General features: G+C 42.8%; 1 pseudogene; it reads left to right on the top strand.

Annotated features, from left to right (window-relative positions):
- The first annotated feature begins 4,187 nt into the window (after window positions 1–4,187).
- Window positions 4,188–5,436, top strand: LOC103087694 (probable palmitoyltransferase ZDHHC4; annotated as a pseudogene).
- Window positions 5,437–6,871: the final 1,435 nt, after the last annotated feature.

Below are 6,871 nucleotides of genomic sequence, written 5' to 3'. Positions count from 1 at the left end.
TAGGGAAAGGGTATGCTGAGTCAGGGAAAATTATGCAAAGATGTGAGTGAGGGAAGGAAGGAGACATGGTGTCTCTGGGTTTCAGGTAGAGGAAGCAGTAAGTGCAAGGCCTTGAGCTAGGAAGGGGTTGGGCACATTTGAGGCACAGCAGAAAGGCCAGTATGGCTGGAGGCAGCGAGGGAGAAGAAAAAGAGAAGGAGGTGAGGTCCGAGAGAAATCCAGCCAAACTACCCAGAGCCTACAGGCCACCTGTGGAGATCGACTTCATGCTGATGACATGAGAAGGGTTTGAGCAGGTGCATAACATGATCTCAGCTAGGTTTCAAAGGGTCAGTCTGGCTGCCGGGTGGCAAAGAGATTGTAAAAGCTTATGAGTGGGTGCAGGGACACCAGACAGTGGCATTTGCCACTGGGAGAGATGATGACAGTGCTGACCAAGGAAGGAGCAATTGAAGATGCTAAGAATTGTCACATCGAGGAAATTCTTCCAGGTAAAGCCAACAGGATTTGTTCCTGAAGTGCCTGTGGGATTTTAGGGAAAAAAGGTTGGGGTGGGGGGGGGAGTCAAGAATAACTCCAAAGTTTTTGGCCTAAGCAAGTAGGAGAAAGGTGGTGAAATGAGGAAGATTAGAGAAAGAATGGGTTTATGAGGGCTGGAAATCAAGAGGGAAATTTTGACTTTGCTGGGTTTGAGTTGCCTATTACACATCCAAGAGAAGATGTCCAATTAGGTAGTAGATATAAAAGCTTGAGTTCAAGGAAGAATTTGGAGCTAGAAATTTGGGAGCCATAGATAGCCCTTATATTGTTATCTACAACGTTTTGAGCCCCCTTCCCCCATAGGAAACTCGGGGAAAATGGATTATAAAAGAATAAGGAAACAGATAAAAAGATCTCAAGTTTTTTAATCACCATCCAGTGCTCAGTCTACTAATCCATTCTTCTTCTCCTCTTCAAAAACATGGTTTAATTTTCAACAAGAATTTTCGAGGTTTTGAGGGGTTTTCTCCCTTGATATTTACATTTCTTGGTACAAAACTCAAAGAATAAATCACAAAAGAAAATACAAAATCTTAAGGATTGCTCTTCTGGAAGAAAGTTGTCGGTAGACTAGGACTTTCTTTAAAAGGTTAAAAAAGAAGTTTCAAGATTTTTTTTAAAAAATCCATTTTGTTCTTATAGTGAAAACACTTCTATTTTTAATCTTACCAAGCCTTACAGAGAAAGTGATTAGCAAGTTCTCTACAACATTCTTCTGTCTTTGCCTGAAAGCCAGAGTCACTATGTCTTTACCTCAGTCAAGGCCTTCCCCAGTAACCAAGTCAATCTTCAAAACAACCATTATGCCTAGAACCTCAGTCCAGCCATCAGTGGCGCTCATATCAGAAGGGCCAGTCTTGCTCTCCAGTGGGCCAGTATACCAAGGGTTAGGATGAATCCCAGAGATGTACACCTTCTTCTGCCTAACCCAGTGTGTGCAAACAGGCCCTTGCCTCACTGTTTGTTCCCAGTACACAGATTCATAACCCTACTTTGGCTGAACCCCCAGATCCCTTGGCTGGTGTCCTAGAATTATATTTAGTACCATAGTTTTTCAAGCATCATTACATACCTAATCTGCTTTGAGATTTGCAGTAACCCTGAGAGGTATTACTACTTCCACGGTCACAAAGGTAAGACTAGAAATGTACATGAATGTGTACAGAGAGTAAAATCAATGCTAACTAATTGCCAAGCAAGTAGCACGAACCACACATGCTACAGAAACCCAAATAAGGAAAAGGTGGCAAGAAAGAAGGAAAGAGGAGGGGCTTCCCAGGTGGTGCAGTGATTGAGAGTCCACCTGCCGATGCAGGGGACACAGGGTTCGTGCCCCGGTCCGGGAGGATCCCACATGCCGCAGAGCGGCTGGGCCCATGGACCATAGCCGCTGAGCCTGCGCGTCCGGAGCCTCTGCTCTGCAACGGGAGGGGCCACAGTGGTGAGAGACCCGCATACCGCAAAAAAAAAAAAAAAAAAAAAAAAAAAGGAGGAAAGGAGTCTCAGATTTTCCTTCCTACAAGTGAATCTGAAGTTCTATTCTGTTATTTTCATAATATTAATAATCTAAAGTGGTTAGGTTTAACTGCCAGGACTTTCACGTCCCATAAACACAACTACATAATCAATCTCCTTCTCTGTATCTCTTTCTCCTTCTCTCTCTCCCCCTACTCTCGCTCTTTGCTAATTACAGGCTAGTCACAAAAATATGTGAATAAGTTTCAGCCAGATCAAATTTAGTTTAAAAGCCTGAAACCTAAATAGGTTACATGCATATGAACGGAAATTTCACTGTATTTGAAGCAGGCTTCAAACTACTACAGAAAGTAAAGGCTGTTCTGGAAAGTATATCACATGAAAAACTCTAGCAATCTGATTCTGGGGTCTTTCAATATTTCTCTATGTGGCCTTGGTGGTGCTGTGTGCAGGGATCATGCACAGTACCCTGCTTTTGCTCCCGACACCTCAGAAATGGCAGTTGGGTTTTGGCCTTTTTGTATCTTATTGTTCATAATTTGCCCCAACTGCGCATGCAAGCAATTATTTTTAGTCCCTTATAGGTTTCTTTGTATTTTGTTGCTGGAGGAGACATTTTCCCAGGTGCAAGCACTCCAGTAAATGTCCCAGTTCCCAGGTCCCAGCCTATCTCACAGATACAGGTTTTCAGTATGTGAACTTTCTTTTGGGCATCTTTCTCTCCTCAGATGCCTCACTTATTTGCTCTGTGAGTTCATATTTTCATGGATTATCAGTGTCCCTAGCTGGGGGAGGGATGAGGGCCTTCATCTTAGTTTGTGCCTTCTTGCCTAGTTTAGGGGCCAGGAAGAAATTGAAGCACCTCAGGACAGGAAGCTTGGTGTTGGAAGTCTGGACTCAACCACTCTCATATCTCAACCTGATCAGTGGATCCTCCCCTCAGGGACACCTCAGAAATTCAACATCAGGTTCTGAGAATTTCTGAGGGCTGCTGCTATTTCTGTAATTTTCCAGTGTCTAGTCTGGGGAGGAGTGAGAGAAGTTATTTTTCAGGAACTGGTCAGGCTGACTATATATCCTGTTACTGACTTCCCATCTTTGCTGGCATTCAGCCTCAATTCCATATTAATTTATTCAAAAATATTTATTGAGCATCTACTTGACTCTTGGATTATGTCAGCAAATGAAACAAAAGCCCTTGCCCTCATGCAGCTTCCCATGTGCCTGAGAAAGACAGGCAATAAACAGTAGACATAATAAGTGATTAAATTATATAGTATGTTAGAAGATGATAAGTTCTATGGGAAAAATACTTGTAAGGCAGTGTCAGGCAATTGGGAATCAGGGGTTAAGGTGTAGTTCTTAACTTGAAGTGTTCTAAGTCAGTGAAGGACTCACTGAGAAAGTACAAATTAACTAGTATGTTCATGAGAAAACAAACTCATTTCTTATTTTAAAATAAAATAAAGTGTATACTTGTATTATACTTAACACTAATAAATCAGAGAAAAGACTTAGCTTTATTCATAAAACCAAGATTACTAAACCATTCTGATTTGCCAGAGACTTACCGTTATTATGTGAACTTAAATTCTTAAGATGTTTCTGAGTTAATAGTATCTGTAAAAAAGAATTTTAAAAAATAATACATTTACTATATTAAAACTACTTTTCTCATTTTCTGTGAATTTGGGACATATTAAGATTATGTAAGGATCCCGGTGCCAGATCCAGCCTCCTAGAGCAGAGGTCCCCAACCCTTGGGCCACAGACCGGTACCGGGCCATGGCCTGTTAGGAACCAGGCCGGACAGCAGGAGGTGAGCAGTGGGCGAGTGAGCGGAGCTTCGTCTGCCACTCCCCATTGCTCACATCACCACCTGAACCATCGCTCACATTACCTCCTGAACCACTCCCCCACTGTCGGTGGAAAAATTGTCTTCCACGAAACCAGTCCCTGGTGCCAAAAAGGTTAGGGACTGCTGTCTTAGAGGAACCATGTCCTGCAGCTTTGGGTGCCACCTGTTGTGCCAGGCGGATGCCACTGCACAAGAGGAGACACCATTTGAATTCTCCGTGAATGTTTGGAGGAGGAATGCCAGAGCTACCAGCTGAAAACTATCCAAACAAAAGATATATGTAGGCTGGGGACCCTGAATCACCTCCCCCAGGATGGACTTTCTGGTTCTCTTCTTGTTCTACCTGGCTTTGGTGCTGATTGGTGTTGTTGCAATCTGCATCTGCTCAAAAACCCATTGCTTGGGGCTTCCCTGGTGGCGCAGTGGTTGAGAGTCTGCCTGCCGATGCGAGAGGACGCGGGTTCGTGCCCCGGTCTGGGAGGATCCCACGTGCCACGAAGCGGCTGGGCCCGTGAGCCATGGCCGCTGAGCCTGTGTGTCCGGAGCCTGTGCTCCACAACGGGAGAGGCCACAGCAGTGAGAGGCCCGCGTACCGCAAAAACAAACAAACAAAAAAAAACCCATTGCTTGAAAGGCCTGGTCAGAGGAGGAGCACAGATTCTTTTTCCTGTATGATTCCAGAATGCCTTTGGACAGCCATACTAAGATTGCTTCATTACCACTTTCATACATGGAACCACACCTTCGTTATCCTGCATCTCATCTTGCAAGGGACAGTTTATACCAAATACACCTGGGAAATATTTTGCCTTTGTCAAGAGCTGGAGTTCTCCTTGTATTACCTTTTTCTGCCTTATCTGCTGCTGGTTGTAAACCTGTTTTGTTTGTTTGTTTTTGCCCTAAGTTGTGTAACCAACCCCAGTACCATAACAAAAGCAAACGAATTACTGTTTCTTCAAGTTTATGAATTCGATGAAGTGATGTTCCCAAAGAACATGAAGTGCTCCACATGTGATTTAAGGAAACAAGCGTGATCCAAGCACTGCAGCATGTATAACTGGTGTGTACATCAGTTTGACCATCACTGTGTGTGGGTGAACAACTGCATTGGGGCCTGGAACACCAGGTACTTCCTCTTCTTCCTCTTGATGGTGACAGCCTAAGCTGCCACCACGGCTGTGGAGAGCACTGTTTCTGGTCCAGTTGGTGGTGTCAGACTTACACCTGGAGACTTACGTTGATGACCTTGGACACTTGCAGGTTGTTGACACTGTCTTTCTTATTCAGCACCTGTTCCTGACCTTCCCAAGGATTTTCTTCTTGTTGGGGTTTGTTGTGGTGCTGAGCTTCCTCCTGGGGAGCTACCTGTGCTTTTGTCTGTACTTAGCCGCCACAAATGGTAGAGAGGTGACCGAGCCTGGTGCCAACATTGCTCCTAGATGGCCCGGCCCCCATCAGCAGAGCCCGAGGTTTACCAGAACATTCACTTCCATGGGCTTTGGAGTAACCTTCAAGAGATCTCTTTGTCTGCTGCTGCACATTATGAAAGAAAGAAGAAATAAGGATGGGAAGAGTGTGAACTTACGGCTTCAGTCTCACACCTCAGCCCAGTCGAGGATAAACACAGAAATACAAAGACAAACTGGTCTAGATCTTAAAGAGTTATCCTCTTTCCCAGGGGGCACAAAATTCTGAATTGATGTGACCTCATGAAAATATAGATGAACAGAAAAACAAACAAAAAAGACTAACCAATCAGTTTCTCTGTTGTTTCTCACACAACAGAGAATTCATCTCCATCATCTAGAAACATCATCAAATGGTTATGTTATAAAACCAAATTTCTAGTCGCTGATGCAACCACTTGGGAATATATTGTTGACTATGGGAAAGTCAAAAAAAAAATCAGTAGACAGAGAAGAAAAACTAGAGAAACATAGTAAGCAAACCTAAAATTCTATCGTTACTTGGAATTCACTCTGGAGGCCAAGAAAGGATGTGTCCAGGTTATATAAACATTAGTGAACTTCTCCAGAAATGTGGATTACTTGATACTTTGCCAAGACAGCCCACTTGGGCTTCTCAGTGTAACCTCCAAAACTGCCAAACTATAATTTTCTAAAAGGTAAAATTATGACTCTCAAACAAACATAAAATAAACATATGTCAAAGAATTTGTTTATTCAATTAATTAATGAGTGTACTAGTAAGAGATTTTGGAGAATATATATGTGCAAACAGGAACATTGAAGTGATTTTGCTAATAAACGCAAAACTGGTTAAAATTCTATAGGTCAATTAAATATAAATTTTACATTTAAAAGTTTTATCTCTATGAGACAATATGCCATTGCATTCCTTTTTAAAATTTTTTAAATTGAAGTATGGTCGACATATAATATTATATTAGTTTCAGGTGTATAAAATAATGATTTGACATTTTTATACACTACAAATAGATCACCATGATAAGTCTAGTAACCATCTGTCACCATACAAAGTTATTAAAATATTAGTGGCTATAATTCATATGCTGTACATTGTATCCCGTTGACATTTATTTTCTGTCTGTAAGTTTTGTACCTCTTAATCCCCTGCACCTATTTGGTCCAAAGCCCCTCCCCATCCTCTCTGGCAACCACCAGTTTATTCTCTGTTTCTATGAGACTCTTTCTTCTTTTTTTTTTTTTTTTTTTTTTTTTTTTTTTTTTTTTTTGCGGTACGCGGGCCCTCACTGTTGTGGCCTCTCCTGTTGCAGAGCACAGGCTCTGGACGCGCAGGCTCAGCGACCATGGCTCACGGGCCTAGCCGCTCCGCGGCATGTGGGATCTTCCCGGACCGGGGCACGAACCAGTGTCCCCTGCATCGGCAGGTGGACTCTCAACCACTGCACCACCAGGGAAGCCCCTCTTCATTTGTTTTGTTTTTTAGAGTCTTTGCATTTCTATGGACAAGACTGTTTGCATTACTGTGGACTGGAAAAACTTAGATTGTTAT

The sequence above is a fragment of the Lipotes vexillifer genome, unplaced genomic scaffold (genome assembly GCF_000442215.2).
Source record: "Lipotes vexillifer unplaced genomic scaffold, Lipotes_vexillifer_v1.1 scaffold593, whole genome shotgun sequence".
NCBI lineage: Eukaryota > Metazoa > Chordata > Mammalia > Artiodactyla > Lipotidae > Lipotes > Lipotes vexillifer.
The sequence above is the reverse complement of the archived record's forward strand: the minus strand, read 5'-3'. Positions and strand labels throughout refer to the sequence as shown.